This window comes from Euprymna scolopes, chromosome 25, assembly GCF_053919585.1.
Source record: "Euprymna scolopes isolate OS-2025 chromosome 25, ASM5391958v1, whole genome shotgun sequence".
Classification (NCBI taxonomy): Eukaryota; Metazoa; Mollusca; class Cephalopoda; order Sepiida; family Sepiolidae; genus Euprymna; species Euprymna scolopes.
In genome coordinates, this window is record NC_136506.1 from 80,553,357 (window position 1) to 80,570,856 (window position 17,500).

At 33.7% G+C, this 17,500-nt stretch overlaps 1 protein-coding gene across 2 annotated transcripts in view; it reads left to right on the forward strand.

Moving 5' to 3' along the window:
- The window catches only part of LOC145247462 (BTB/POZ domain-containing protein 17-like), a 306,407-nt gene that overhangs the window by 13,460 nt on the left and 275,447 nt on the right, over positions 1-17,500 (forward strand). Inside the window, exon 1 of one of the 2 annotated variants that reach the window (XM_080109251.1) lies at positions 16,856-17,177. The exons of the other annotated variant lie outside the window; for it this stretch is intronic. The gene's annotated coding sequence lies outside the window, so the exon portion shown is untranslated. Of the gene's footprint in view, positions 1-16,855; positions 17,178-17,500 lie in introns of those variants that run through there. 2 annotated transcript variants of the gene reach the window in all.

Consider the following 17,500-nt stretch of genomic DNA (forward strand, 5'->3'; position numbering starts at 1 on the left):
ACATGTGTCTAAAATATTATAATCGATTTATTGGAAAGGGCATAAAATTTCACATTGACCCTGAAAATATCGTAAAAATAGACTCAATAGAAAAATTTTGATAGATTTTTTAAAGTTTAAAAATTAAAAAATACTGAGCTCGTAAAATTCAATTAATTTCATTACTGTTTTTTTTTAAATAAAGAATATTTCTATTACTTTTTAAACAACTTTGATAGTTTATTTTGGAAGTATAAAAGCTGCTTTCCGGACCGCCAGCAACCACTGTAAAGGAGTAATAAAAAATGCAAGATAACTATATGCTCAATACGTTAAATCCAAAGTAGCTGAGCAGCGGCTTGGTTCCCACCAGTTCTGGCAAATAGCAAATAGGATCCTGAACAGAAACGTGCGTTCTATCCCAACCATTATCAATGGACCAGAGGTCATCTCGACAGCATCCGACAAGGCCAAACTATTTGCAAAAACTTTGCGGTAAATTCCACCCTGTGTGACGAAGGGCATCAACTCCCCATATTCCCTCCTATAACAGACAACACGCTATGCAACATACAAATATCTGTGCGTGAGGTCGCCAAGCTAATCAAGAACCTTGATTCCAGTAAAGCAACTGTCCTGACAGTATTCCAATTATAGCGTTAAAAAAATTTACAACCAGAACTTGCCCCCATACTTACCAAACTGTTTTAGCGCTGCCTTAAGGAGAAGTGCTTCCCAACACCCTGGAAAACCTCATCAGTATGCCCTGTATTTAAGAAATTCAGGTGATAAGTGATCCCCTTCTCCAGTACAGACCAATAAGTTTCCTGTGTGTCATGAGTAAGTTGGTGGAATCCACAATAAATAGAGAAGTAGTCAACCACCTCAGCAGAAATAACCTTCTTAGCGACACGCAATAATGGTTTCCATTCTGCTAGATCTACAGCAGATGTGCTAACGGTTATATTTCATAGGATTAGTGAATCTCTCGTCAAAGGCTTAATTTCTAGGGCAATTGCTCTTGACATATCAAAGGCCTTCAATAAGGTTTGGCATAAAGGCCTACTACACAAGATTTCCAGCTACGACATAACTGGAAATGTTTTCTCAATCATTAATTCATTTCTCTCTGATAGGCTCATGAGAGTTGTGGTTGATGGGCAGAAATCAGAGACCCACTGTATTAATGCTAGAGTCCCTCAGGGGTCCATACTGGGCCCAACTCTCTTCCTGATTTACCTCAATGATCTCCCAAAACACATACTAAAATCTTTCCTTGACATCTATGCTGATGACACAACCATCTATGGCAACACATTTCAATTTCAGGCCGTAAATGATGATGTTCTCTCTGATTCTCTCTCCTCTGATCTTGAGTGCGTGGTACAGTGGGGAAAGAGGTGGCTGGTTACCTTTAATGCATCTAAGACCAAGCTCCTATCTCTACATCATAAACGCTCTGATCCCCATCTAGCATCAATTGAAATGGATGGCTCTCGTCTAGGGGAGGCCCCATGTTTTGATAAGCTTCTGGGTTTGACCTTTACTCCTGATCTTAAATGGAACACATACATCAAGTCTGTGGCCAAGGTCACTGGGAAAATGGTGGGATCCTTCTACCGCTCCAGAAGATATCTCACTAATGATGCAATTCTCTATCTATATAAAAGCCAAGTACGTCCAAAGATGGAGTACTGCTGCTTTATCTGGGCAGGAGTTGCTAAAAACAGCTTATCCTGCCTTGACAGAGTACAAAATAGATTTTGTGGCTTGCTGGGGGATGCCCTTTTCTCTTCCCTGCAACCTCTTTCCCGCAGAAGAGACATAGCGAGCCTGTCTTTGTTCTATCGTTATTTCCATGGCAAGTGCTCGTCAGAGCTTCAATCTATGGCCCCCCCTTCGCCAATATTTTTCAAAATCACCCAACTAGCTGAAACCACCGTCAATAATTTTCCCCACTCCTTATCTGTGCCTAAATCAAAATGTAGATTCCATGAACAAAGCTTCTTTCTTAGAACTGCACGCCTGTGGAACTCTGTTCTGCTTGCCTGTTTCCCTCCCCGACTTCAACCTGGATGTCTTCAAGTCCAACACAAACAAATTCCTGATGAACCGCCAACCCCCCTAAGTAATGACACCTTACAAATTCTCCAATATTATTGCTACACTATCCCTTTGATTACTGTACACACAATAACCCTTATCCTTGAGTGGCCTTTGGGCCTTCATAAGTGGTGAACTCCATGTAAAAACAAAAATTTAAAAAAAATAAAGAAAATAAACAACCCACTTTTAAAAAGAGAGATTACGAGTTTTTTTTCTATTTTATTTGCAGTTTCGTGTTAGGGGTGTCAAAAATTCTGATACACCTAGTGCATCTCCTAGATGCAAGGTCGCAGAGCAGCATGAGGCAGGTCAAATACTTGCATTTTTTTATGGACCGTTGTTTTATATATATAAAAGTGAATTTGTATGTGTGTCTGTCAGCCTGTCTGTGTGAGAACCGGTCTCTACCAAACTACTCTGTCAATTTTTTGCTCTGCAAACTTAAAGTCTGATATATAGTAGATTTGAACCTGTGAAAAAAATACGATTTGATTTTTAGTTGGTAAAAATAGCTGCTAAGGGGTCAAAATTGAAAAAGAAAAAGGAACTCGGCAGGCGTACATCGACTTAATATGCTCTTGTACGCATGCACAACTATACATTTATATGTTAAGTCAGTTAATATTTAACTACTTCCTATCTATCTGATGATAGCTAAAATGATAACGACTAAGGCTGGGGCGCTAAATGTTTGGATTTTGATTCTAGCTGATGCCAACTAAATCATATTTTTTTGATCCCCCGACAAAAGGCGGTTGGACCTGTAAATTCACCCTCGTCTGTTTGTCTGTTCGTCCGTCCGCACTTTTTTCAATAATTATACCTTGGAATTTTTTGAAATTTTGCACAAATATTAAACATGATATGAGTAAAGAAATAACTGAACAGATTTTTTGGAAAAACTCCGGTTGCCCCCCTAGGGGTGCCTTTCGGATTAAAATGGCTAAAATTGACACTTTTGTGCTTATTAAAAAAATTGATGCCTTGGATTTTTATAAAACTTTCTGAAAAGTTGTAACTGATTTCTATATAATTTTGTTTGTCTATACTTTGCGATGACTCTTGGGTGTGTCCCAGGGGCTCTTTTAGGGCTAATAAAAACACTCCATTTTGGGACTATTTTACCATATTTGTCTAACATTTTCTGCGTACATCATTTAGTAGTTTTACATGGTGCTGGACTTAAATTTAAACATGTTAAGGCCTCGGGAACTTTTGGGTTAAATGGGGTGGGGGCGGGGCAAATGATGGACTTGGTTCTTTTTTTGCATGGTGAAGAACTCAAATTTACATATGTTAAGGCCTAAAACTGCACCGTTTGTTCATTTTCACCAGGATTCGACGTCCCCTAGGGATTTTGGGGGCTAAATGTGATGGCGGTTGGAGGTGGGGCAAATGCTGAACTTTTTTATGCCTCGTTCACTGTGCACACACGGGGGACCATGCATGCTTCACTTGTTGTTTTATGAAATCACTGCTATTTATTGGATACCATATAATAATAAATAGAGAATTGGCTCTATAATAATGAATATGAAATCTGTATTACTAAAATATCATATTCAAGCATATTTTACGTCCGAGCAATGCCAGGCGGTCTGTTAGTCTTCTATTAAATGAAAGGCAAAATGTGTGTATGTACGTGTATGTGTACATGTGTTTGTATGTCCGCCAAAAACTTTTGACAGACGCGTTGGACTGTGACAAAATTGGTATCGTTTAAAAGTTTGATGTGTCGGATGACAAATATCCAAACATTGGCGCAAAACATTCATTCTTTCACCGTCAACTGGGCTGTTTTTTACAAGGAGGGGTCAGTTTTTTCGTCAACATTTACATATAACTGATATATACTCGAGAGTCAAAATAATAAAAAAGAATATTCTCTTAACTATAGAAGGCAGCAATTACTGCCTTCTATAGTTGTTGTTGTCTTAATACGTTTTTGGCCAACTAATCCTCTGGCCTGCTTGGGTAGGATTGAAACTGCTATCTTTAGACAATGCTCATTTGTAACAGTAGAGACTCAACACCTCTCTCCACTGCGCCACATACTGCGAAGGGTCTACTTTTAAATCCTATTTTCAAATCTTGTCCATTGATAAAAGCGTTCTTTTTTTTTTTTTTAAAGAATTAGAGGAATCTCGGAAGTGTCTTTAAACCTTCTGTATCAATTCATTGTATATAGTTTTGTTTTTTTTAGTTTAAGAAAGAGTTATACAAGGCAAGCAGACTTCTCAAAATTAAAGGCCATGTTTAAGCTGAAATCAGTCTTTCAGAAAATTTATCTAAAGAGCCGTAAAATAAAAAAACGTAATGGTAATTACGAAGTCATACTTTCACTATTACAATGGTGTAACACATTATCCATAGCAAATTACCATATTGTGATACTGAAGCATAACTTAATATTTACAATGTCGTTTTCCTCATATATATATATATATATATATATATATATATATATATATATATATATATATATGTGTGTGTGTGTGTGTGTGTGTGTGTGTGTGTGGTCACGAATAGGCTCCTATATGGTTGACTATTATAGAAAACTGATCAAATATAATGATAGAAGATGCATCGAGACACAGGAATGGATATGTTTGATCTGGCATAATGATGATTCATTAAAATTTTGGGGTGTGCGTTCGCGCCTGGTCCATAAAGTATGGAAATAAAAAATTGAAAAATTAAAAAAAAAACGTTTACAAGTGTTTTTGATATAGATGTACATAAGAATACTTTGATAAGTATGTTTTAACTTAAATGGGGATGGTATAATAAAATTGTGGGCTCTGCGTTCGCGCCTGGACTCCATAGAATGGAAATAGGCACAAACATTAATAAAGACTTTTCATATTTATACTTTGATAATTATGTTTCAGTTTGAAGAAATATGGTATAATAAAATTATGGGGTGTTCGTTCGCGCCTGACCTCCATAGAATTGAAATATGTCACAAAGTTTAACAACGTTTTTTAATATAGATCCACAGAATATTGTGATAAGTGTTTCAGTGTGAACAGGTATGGTATAATAAATTATGGGGTTTATCTGTTTTATTTTTACTTTCATCATATTTTGCTTTGGTTTTGATACCCACAAATTCGAAGCTATCTCTTTACAACCCTTCCTTTTCATAACCTATCATACTTTCATGAATCAGAGTCCATTTTGTGTAGGCTGTTTTTGAACCCAGTCAACGACAGGTACTTTTGCTAGTATATATATATATATATATATATATATATATATATATATATATATATATATATATATATATATATATATATATGAAATAAAATAAAAAAGGCAAAGGAAATGAGGTGTTTACCTGATACAAGCAGAGGTAAATTCAATCTAATAAAAATATTAATATTAATATATTGCTATATTAATTCCAATCAAATAAAAAAGCTCAATACAAACCCCAAACAGAATAGAGTTTAATTTATTTTATTGCGGACTATTATCCTTATCTTTCTTAGTTGTTGTTTCACGACGTTTCGGTCAACTATTCCTCTGTCCTTCGTCAGGTGGTAACCGTGACGGGATAGGAGCTCTGAATCTCCTCACTGCATCCCCAGCAATTACTGCCTTCCATAGTTGTCGTCATCTCACCACGTTTTGGCCAAGTAAGCCTCTGGTCGGCTTTGGGTAGGATTGAACCCGCTATCTTCAGACAATTCTTACCTGGAACCGTAGAGATTCAACGTCTCTATCCATTGCGCCACGGGCCCCGAAGGGAGATCATGGTTTGATTTTTTGGTCTTATAAATCCCCTTTATTAATTATCAGATCTTCTATGATCAGGTCCGTTTATTAATCTATTTATTGCGGACTATTATTCTCGTCTTACTTAGTGTTATTTCATGATGTTTCGGCCAACTATTCCTCTAGCTTTCGTGGTGAGATGACAACAACTATGGATGGCAGTAATTGCTGAGAATGCAGTTAAGAGATTCAGAGTTCCTATCCCGTTGCGGTTACCACCTGATGAAGACCAGAGGAAGAGTTGGCCGAAACGTCGTGAAACAACAACTAAGAAAGATGAGGATAATAGTCCACAATAAATAAATTAATAAATAATATTCATCTCAACAATGAATTAACCAATCAAATAATATATAGAGTAGAGTTTGTTATAAGAGAAAAGAAATTAAAACTGTAGATTAAAATTTACAATTAAATTTATTATTCGACGGAATACTCCTGAGAGCAAATTTGTGCATATATATATATATATATATATATATATATATATATATATATATATATATATATATATATATATATATATTTTAAAGGAGATTAGAACAATGGTCTAAAGAGCAGAGTGTATTTTAATGTAATAGTAAAATTACTAATTTAATTAAAATACAGGAAAGAAAAAGTGATCGTTGTAATTTAGATATATAATAAGCTCGATAGGTAAATATCCTAGAGCTAATTTAATAATTGATAATTTAAAATTTAAATTAGAATTAAATTAAAAATCCGTTTCACAAGAAGGAACAACAACAAAATCAATAATTTGTACGATCGTTTCGGAAAACAATGTTTTTATTGTGATAGACATTAAGCCACGGACAATAATTTTTACATATAGTATTTTTAAAAAAACAAAGTTTCCTCATCAGCAAAAGTATTGGGAAGGTTTTTTATTAAATTTAAAAGACACCATAAATAAACCTATCATTAAAAGTAAGGCAGATTTATCTTTTAATTCTTCGCCTTTTGAAATCAGCAATTAAGGTCAAAGCATTAATATGGATGTTTATTGTAGCTTTTCAACTTATGAAATCAACTTCCTAATACTTTTGCCGATGAGGAAACTTTGTTTTTTTTTAAAATACTATATGTTAAAATTATTGTCCGTGGCTTAATGTCTACCATCATAAAAACATTGTTTTCCGAAACGATCGTACAAATTATTGATTTTGTTGTACGGATTTTTAATTAAATTCTAATTTGAATTTTAAATTATCAATCACATTACTGAATATATATATATATATATATATATATATATATAAGAACAAGTAGTTAATAAAACATGTTAAAAAACACTTTGAAAAAGAGTTAAAAACATATTTAATCTTAAAAAGGAAGCACAAAATAAGTGGATAGTCCTTAATCCGTGGAGTTTCGAAGTAATACTTTCCTTCTCATCAGAGGGTAGGGATTACAAAATGCGGGATCAGATTTTGCTTGCAAAAGTATTTAATGAAACTACAAGTAATTCATAGATCTTACTTGGTAACAAATAGTGAAGCAGAGAGAATAGGGGGAAGAAAAAGGTGATTTCACATGAATAGATAGTCTGGTAAAGGGTAAAATATCCAATAACGGTAAAATCCAAACAAGTTGATTATATATATATATATATATATATATATATATATATATATATATATATATATATATATATATATATATATATATATAATCAACTTTTGGACCATCTTCCAATTACGGGATTTCGTTGGATTTTACTTGTGCAAATGGAAATTCAATTAACTTTCTTGAAGTTATATTTTTTGATTTTATCTTCATTGGATTATTTATCTTTCACCAGACTATACATTCACGTGTAATCACCCTTTTCTTCACCATATACCCTCTGCTTCACTTTTTTGTTATCAAGTAAGATCTTTGACTTACTTGTTGCTTCATCAAATACTTTTGTATGCAAAATCCGATTCCGCATTTTGCTAATTCCTACCCTCTGATGAGAAGAAAAGTATTTCTTCGAAACTCCACTTATCAAGTGTTTCCTTTTCAGATTAAATATGTTTTTAACTCTTTTTCAAAGTTTTTTTTAACATGTTTTATTAACTGTTTGCTCATATATATATATATATATATATATATATATATATATATATATATATATATATATATATATATATATATATATATATGTTGTTTTGGTAAAATATGTTTTTTTAATTATATTTTTGTTTAGAAGCGCAATGTATGTTAAATATAGGAGAAAATCAATAGCATATAATTAAAAATTATATGATTGGCAAAAAATAAAGAGCACTGGGGAAATTTTTTAAGATGCCAAAAAGACGATTAAAAGAAACAATTTTAATACGTTTATAAGACGATTAAAGTTGTACCACGTTTTTTTTCTCCCACGTGGTGCTATTTTAATCGTTTTACGCACACACAATGATGAAATACGGAAAATTCTGTGTAGCTTTTTTTTTCACAGGAATCACCACTTACCAAGGCCCGGAGGCCACTCGAGGATAAGGGTTAATGGGTATACACTAGTCAATGTGATTATAGCGTAGTAAACATAACTAGTGGAAATTTTGTAAATTGGATTACCTAAGGGGACGGTTCATCAAAAACTTATTTACGTTGGACTTGAAGACAATCAGATTGCAGTCAGCTGGAAAGCAGGCAATCGGAAGAGAGTTCTACAGGCGTGCAGGTTTAAGAAGGAATCTTTGTTCATGGAATCTACATTTAGGTTTAGGCACAGATAAGAAGTAGGGGAAATTATTGATAGTGGTTTTGGCTAGACGAGTGTTTTTCGTGAAAGTTTGGCGAGGAGGGACCATAGATTGAAGCTCAGACGAGCACTTGCCATGAAAATAATGATAAAGCAAAGACAGGCTCGCAACGTCTCTTCTGTGGGAAAGAGGTTGCAGAAAAGAGAAAAGGGCATCCACATAGTCATTTACTTAAAATGTAAATCAGTTTGTATACTCCAATCGTTGTAAAGAAGAGAAAAGGGCATCCCTCCCCACTAAGCTACGAAGTCTATTTTGTACTCTGTCAAGGCAAGATAAGCTGCTTCTAGCAGCTCCTGCCCAGATGTGGCAACAGTATTCCATCGTTATCAATATTTTCAAAACTTACGCTGGTCAAGTACCAAGTTTTTCCATTTTTGCCCCTTAGCAGCTATTTTTCCCAACTAAAAACAGAATTAAAATTTGTTCCACGGGTCCAAATCCCATATATTTTATTTTATAGTTTAAGTATGTACACCAAAAATTGAGAAAGTAGTTTGGTAGAAGCCGTTCGGCACACAGAAAGACAAACAGACAAGATTACTTCTATATATATATATATATATATATATATATATATATATATATATATATATATATATATATATATATATACTAGCAGGCCGTCTGGTAATATATATGTAAATTAAAATATCATATTTAAACGTATTTTACGACTAAGCAACGCTGTATCATAAAATATGCATAAAAATATGCATATTTTATTATGTTTTATTTAAATGCAAAATTCTGATTTATTATATATAGCGATTATTCAACGTAACATTGAATTTCTTTTAAAAAAATGAAGTAAAAAAAACTGAAAGAAACTGAGACATTGCTTTGTATATAATGTTATACATTAATTCATTAATTATTAATTATTCGTTTTGTTCTACAATCAGTTAACTTGGTGTAATTAAGATTAACCGAATCATCAATCAATTGCATAGTTTTCATGCAACAATAATCAGGTTTTATGCAATTCTTACTGGTAATTTAACAAGAGTCATCCGTTTTGTTTTTTTTTTTGTTTTTTTTTTAGCTCAAAAGTTGAATTGTATTATGTTCTTTTTTCTAAACTATTCACTTATTGTAAGTAAAAAAAAAAAAAAATACTCGATCTGAGATCGAAACCAAATCTTAAATGCAGTGAGTCAAGTACGATAACCATTAGGCCAGCTTGACATGTTTTCAAAATCGTTTTCAAACCTACTTATTTTTAACATAAGTAATCTGTCATGTGAACGATACGCGCATGCGCATTCATGAAACCCTTGACAAACAGATAAAATCCGTTGATCCCCATGCACCAATTTTTTTTATTTTGATCTCTTAGCAGACATTTTTTTTTTCCCGGATGAAAACCGATTAAAAAGTTTCCACATGTCTGAATACTCTATATACCAAATTTCAAGCCTGTTGGTCAAAAATTCGTTGAGTATTTAGGTTGAGAAGTGTTCTCAAATACACGCACACATTCTCACTTTTATCTACAATTATTTAAATGCAACTTTATCTCTCCGTGTGTGAGTTCGTTCCCTATAGACTCCAAAACGGCTGAGCTGATTTTCTTTAAAAATTCACAGAACTTTAGTGTATAAGTTTGGGAGTGATCTTAGTTAAGTTTTGTCTCAGAATACCCTCGATTATTACTGATAATCGATAATTGAAACTTATTTTTAATAGAACAACGGGCCGTGAAAAATTCTACTGTGGGTAAGTTGATAGTGTGTTTGTTTTTTTTTTCCATGACATGGTCTGTAGGTTCAAACTCAGCACGTAAATTTCTTAAGGGTTTTTTCTCGTTAACTGGAAAGAAGTTTATCTATATATCTATAAAAGTGAAATTGTCTGTGTGTGCGTCTGTCTGTGTGTGTACATTTTTCCCTACCAAACTACTTTGTCAATTTTTAGTCTACAGATTCGGGATTTAACATAAATGGTATTGAGATTTGGGAAAATCTTTTTAATCGGTTTTCAACCAGAAATTTGGCGGTCAAGGAGTCAAAGTTTAATGATTTGACCTTTGAAAACTCTACCAAACTCCTCTGCCAACTTTGGGTTTAAACACTTGAAATTTTAAATGCAGGTTCCTTTGACATGAATCATATTTTTAACTTGATTAACAATAATAAATGTTAAGGGGTCAAAATTGGGGTTAAAGTTTTTAAAAAATTGACCTCTCAGCCAATTTTTAGTCTAAACATTTGAAATTTTACATAAAGTGTATTCAGACATAGGAAAAGCTTTTAAATCGGTTTTTGGCCGAAAATTTGGCTACCAAGGGGTCAGAGTTCCAAAGAGTTGACCCTTGCGGTCTCTAGCAAACTATTCAGCCAATTTTTGGTCTAAACATTTGAAATTTTACATAAAGGGTATTCAGACATGCAGCAAGCTTTTTAATCAATTTGTTTAGTGTGAATTTGGCTGCCAAGAGGTCACAGTTGAAAGAGTTGACCTTTTCAGACTCTACCAAATTCCTCCGCCAATTTTGGGTCTAAACACTTGTAATTTTAGATGTAGGTTACCTGGACATGAGTCAAACTTTTTAATATATATATATATATATATATATATATATATATATATATATATATACACATAAAGTTATGAACAGTACATGAGCCCGAGCAAAGCTGGGCTGAACTGCTAGTATATATCTATCTATCTATCTATATATATATATATATATATATATATATATATATATATATATATATATATATATATATGAACTGCTAGTATAAAATAATTTTATAAAAGAAACAGCAGGTTCTCTAGAGTACAATCTCGAATAAGATATATTTTGGACCAAGTTACTGCATGGAGGCATGTGAAACTTCCTCCCAGCAATTTCACGAATTTCGATGACAATAAAAATAGGAGTGTGAAATATTCGTTGATCATCATTCAGTCGTAGGCAACGTCGGATCTCTCTGCTAGTGTTGTGTTGTTGTATCATAAAGGGGGATCGTGTGTGATTGTCTAATCAGTGTTAATGTCGTGTGTTATCGTCTAATCAGAGTTAATGTCATGTGATCGTCTAGTGGTTCTGTCTATTTGTTCATATGCCGTTATGTGTGTGTGTGTGGTACATGTTTTTTTTTTTTTTTTTTTTTTTTTTTTTACACAGTGATCACCACTTATCAAGGCCCGGAAGCCACTCAGGGATAAGGGTTATTGCAAGTATATTACGTTATGATTTTCAACATACCTTCTGCGTCTTAGATGTTGGTCCATCTGGAAACCTCTCGTCTTGGAGGGGAGACTGGTACTTGTTTTAGACGAATATTCATTCACTCCAACACAATGAATTTGTTTTATAGCTTTTATTTCACTTTCCAGATGTCTCACAGAGGATGGAAAGTGAATCCCTGGCTTGTGTGGTTTCTTCTTCTAAGTCTTATTTCTACACATGTCAGCGTCTCCCCTCTCCAGTGAAGGGGAGGAGACGTCTGACAAGCCGTCCATCGCGTTCTATGCCCAAACCAAATCTCCACGATTCAGCTAACCTGATCACGTGACTCACACGCAATCCGACCAGCTGATCTTGACTTCCGGTCAACGTGTCTCAATATGATTTACATACCTCCCTCTCCCTCTCTCTCTCTCTCTCTCTCTCTCTCTCTCTCTCTCTCTCTATCCATTCTCAAACATTAGTAGATATATAGATAGATGGAGATATACAGTAATGGGATAACTTTTACCTTTTAAGTGAAATATAAATGTTTCATCCCAGGAATTACATTCTCCTTTGGAAGGTATTTTATTATCAAGTATCAGAGAATGCTGAGAGGTCTGATCACGGTACATTTTGCACCTTTCCATGGATTTCAAACTGTGATCTCCAGGCAGAGCAACTAAAAAATACATTTAAACTTTACAGTGCTTTTGTCCTTTGATCAGAGTGGAATACAGTTTTGTTCAGTTCTAGGAGGTCATCCTCCCAAGTATTATCTTCTCCTTTGGAAAAGGAAATTGGTTATCTGTCAGCTGCCTTACCATGGAGTACCAACGGGTCCGTCCATCATAACAAATTGCACACTTATCCAGAGTGCCACCCCCCTATAAACTGACCCCTTTTCTGCAATGGGAGATCCAAGGGGACAACGAAATAAACTTAAACTAACATGGCAAACTGAACACCTTGCTAAAAATTAAACAGTCCAATTGTCTACTTAAGTTTACAATCTGAAAATTCAGTATATTATTGTAGCTATCAACTCCCTCCCAAATTCTACCCTTTTAAACGTTTACGTGGGAACATATTGAAGAACTTGGCGTAAAGAAAAAATATTGTTGAATTTATGTTGGGGGGGGGGGGGTGTTGCATATTTGTATAAGTATATATATATATATATATATATATATATATATATATATATATATATATATATATATAGAGAGAGAGAGAGAGAGAGAGAGAGAGAGAGAGAGAGAGAGAAAATAAAAAAGGAACAAACCGTATTATGTGTTCACCAACGTTTCGTCTTTATTTCGAGACTTCCTTTGTCGGAATACTATTTCCATTATTTTCATCATATATATATATATATTAGTAAGGAACGTATTTCATATAGGTTTCATTAACAAATATTCAGTACATAACGAGAAAAATAGAGATGAAAATTTCAAAAGTTTCGTAACTGGTTACGGTCAATAGTAGTCCTCGCCAGCGAAAGTCTTTGTTATTGTTATTCTATTATTATTATTTAAAACATTTTGTGTCCTGCTGTTTCGCGCGAGGACTAATATATATATATATATATTATATTATATTATATTATATTATATATATATATATAATTTAGGGAAATTTTAGTTGATCTATACATGAACAAACGAATAGCAAATGAAAACTTGAAATACTAGAGGCATTACTAATAAAATCTAAAAAAAAAACTACTATTATTAAAATAAACTTTACGGATAATAATAACATCCTGAAGTGTTTGTAAGTTTGTTTTTTTTATTTCATAGCTTTGCAAACATTTCAGGATGCTATTAATTTGAACCAATGGAAAAAAAAGGGATAAAATAAATAAAGAAAATAAATTAATTAACCCATGAAGAAAAGAGAAGAGAGAAAAAAAAACTTATATAAATTGTTCAAAACAAATTTAAAAAGAAATTTTTTTTTTAATTCAATTTTCACCCCAAACAAGGCACAGTGCCACTTTGAAGCAGGGGGCTACTATCAGGGACTTAATTAGCGGGGTCATTATGAAGGGAGATGAGTAGAAAGATGTTTGTTGACATTACACTTGAACTTCTGCATATCATTGCAGTTGGGAAAGCAGAATCCCGGAAGGGAGTTCCAAAGACCCGCAGTTCTGGGGAAGAAACTATTGGAGTAAAAGGCTTTCTTGAACCTAGGGATCTCTACTGTAAAGGGATGAGACTTAGTGGCTTGTCGGGTTTGTCGGGGGTAGTTACGTCGGGGAGGTACAAGTGTTTGCAGTTCGTCAGAGCATTCACCATTGAAGTATTTGTAGAACAGGCAGAGGGATGCAACATCTCGTCGATGGGACAGAGGCTGAAGCCTAGATGACAGTTCAGGACCTATCAGGTTGGCGACTCTCTTTTGAACCCTGTCCAGGAGCGAGAGACAAGAAGCAGATGCACCAGCCCAGATGTGACAACAGTACTCCATACATGGGCGATTAATTTATCCCTGACGATGAATCTTGAAGAATTGCAAAGTTCGAGGACTTATGATAAATATGGTGATTACATCAGCCAGTTCCTGCCAGGAGTGAAGACTATTATTCGGAAGTTCGAAAAGAACGAAAATACAATTAATAGACAAAAAAATGTTCATTTTATTTAATGAAATATGACTTAGAGAAAAAATGCTGCACACACACACACACACACACACACACACACACACACACACACACACACACACACACACACACATATATGTATACACACACACGCATGCATATATATATATATATATATATATATATATATATATATATACTTGTTTATTGTTATATAAACATGCTCACATCCCGCTGCTACAAATAGCCACTTGTTTCAATCAAACAACAGATATCATCAGGCAGCGACTTGACTATTCAAAAGTTCAATGAATAACCTAGTTTATTCATTGAACTTTTGAATAGTCAAGTCGCTGCCTGATGATATCTGTTGTTTGATTGAAACAAGTGGCTATTTGTAGCAGCGGGATGTGAGCATGTTTATATAACAATAAACAAGTATTATCAGCTCTTTTTATTGAGCACTATCTAACAACCTCGTTGAATTCATTAGTCCATTACTTTTGAATATAAAAAAAAAAAAAACCCGAGTATATATATATATATATATATATATATATATCTATATATATATATATATATATATATATATATATATATATATATATATACACACACACGCCTGCTTGATTGCTTGAATCGCATCTTCAACGATCGGGCGATTCCATATTTTAAAAAGGGGTTGACAGGTGTGTGTGTGGGGGGTGTATGTGTGTGTATATATATATATTTATACACACACACACACACACCTGTCAACCCTTTTTAAAATATGGAAGCGCCCAATCGTTGAAGACACGATTCAAGCAATCAAGCAGGCGTGTGTGTGTGTGTGTCTGTCTGTCTGTGTGTCTGTGTGTGAATATATATATATGTGTGTGTGTGTATGTATATATATATATATTCCCTATAATGCTCCCTATCTTAGGTTGAGCATATTAGAAAGTGATATACACACTGCTATTAGCGTATTAAGCGAGGCTCTTTGTGTAAACAAATCGAGCGGAGGCATTGATTCATTACTCACACAGCAGCAGCCGTATAGCGTAATGGTGAGAAATCTTGACTGTCATTTTAGGAGGAGGGGTCGGGTTTCGATCCTGGCTTGAGGTGTGGCTCAGGGACTACGGAATAAAGGTTGAGTGTTGTGCGTTTTGGTTTCGATTCTAGCTGATGGCAGCCAAATCAAGTATATTTTTTAGTTTCGATTTAATATATTAGGTTCAATATAATAATCTATAGAGAATTGTCTTTATAATATAATAAATATGTAATCTGTTTGAATTAAAATATCATATTTAAACGTATCTTTCGACCGGACAACGCCGGGCGGCCTGTTATTATAATTATAACACTCTGTGAACCGTCCAACTGTCCTTGCTTGCATCTTGTCTATCAAAAACATTGTTGTCATGAAAACCAGCTTGTATTTAATAAAATTCACACTCCTTTTCACAGTCCAACTGTATCAGTTTTTGCTTAATTTGTAGACATTATTTCAATCATGAAATTATGTTTTGATCACTTCTACACTATTGGGACGAAATTTCGGAAATCGTAATACTGGATTTAACATGAAAACAATGGTATCTACGTATTCCTCGTATTTTTAAGTTGATTATATAAAAAATTACGAAAATCGATAAGGTAGAAAATAAAAACAAATAGAATTTGATGAAAAAGATCGTAAGACACAGGAAGGTTTAAAAGGGAGGTCATTTTCCTTTTGGATTTAAACACGATGGCGGCAATTTTTCACCTGCTAACACGATTAATGTTTTTTTTTTTCAATAATTCAGTAATATTCAGGGAATTTCGACTGCATAGTTTGAAAGCTAACATTGTAACTTATTAGAATTGACAAAAAAAAAAAAAAAATCAGTTGAACTATTTTTTTTTTTTTTTATCTGAAAACTCCATTCATCAACTACAAAATCTCGTCCCAATTCTGTAGAAGTTTTGTTAAAAGGACTTCGGTTTCGGTTCTAGCTGATAGCACTCAAATCATATATTTTTTGTTAATTTTGAAATGGTGGCTATATATTAGGCACAATATAACATGAGATAATTGACTTTATAATAATAATAAATACGAAATCTGCGTAAATTAAAATATTATATTTAAGCGTATTTTACGACGGGGCAACGCCAGGCGCCCCTGCTAGTATATATATATATATATATATATATATATATATATATATATATATATATATATATATAAAAGTGAAATTCTATCAACATCAACAAAAGCCAATGCAACATTTAAACTGGTTTGATTAATATATGTGTGTGCGTGTGTGTGTGCACGCGCATACGCGCGCGTGCGCGCTTAAATCCGATCAAGTGGAAGTATTTATCCGATCTCAGCCGTCCGATTTCTCCACACCCTCTACAAATAGCTAAGAAAAAGTTGGACCCGGAAGTGACGTTTCGCAACGTCATACGCGGGCACCCGCTCGTCTCGGCGCCTCTACTGGTTTTTCGCTTAACGAACACACGCTCACACATCCATGTATACGGATATTGATGGATATATACGTGTATATATAAATAAATAAATAATACTGTATCCAATTGTTCCACATGAACGTATCGCATTCAACAAAGACCTGAGGCCTTCTTTGTAGACATCTTCAACGATTTTTTTTATTATTATTATTATTTATAGAACAATATTTGTTTTTATTATTACATGGGGTGTTTTTTGCGCAAAGTGCGTGTTTGTTCGTGATATCTGAGAAAACATTCTTCTATTTTTTTGGTAAGTAAAATCACTATTATTTATTTACTTTTGTTTTTTTAAGTAAACGAAAGAAAAAAAGCACATCTTTGCAGAGATGTGAGTCTTGTTAAGTTAAAAAAAAAAAAAGAAAGAAAGAAAAAAAATGAAAAGATGTTTTGTTTTTAAATATATTCGTTTAAAAAAAAATATGTGTTTTTGGCGATTATTTTGGGGGGGGGGTTCTCTTTGTCCAAGATTTCGTAGGTACACGGTGTATTGCGCGCTGTGCACACAATCTACACGTGGTTTTTAAACAAAAATAAAGTCTTTAAAATGTTATATAAAAAAAAGAATATGTTTAT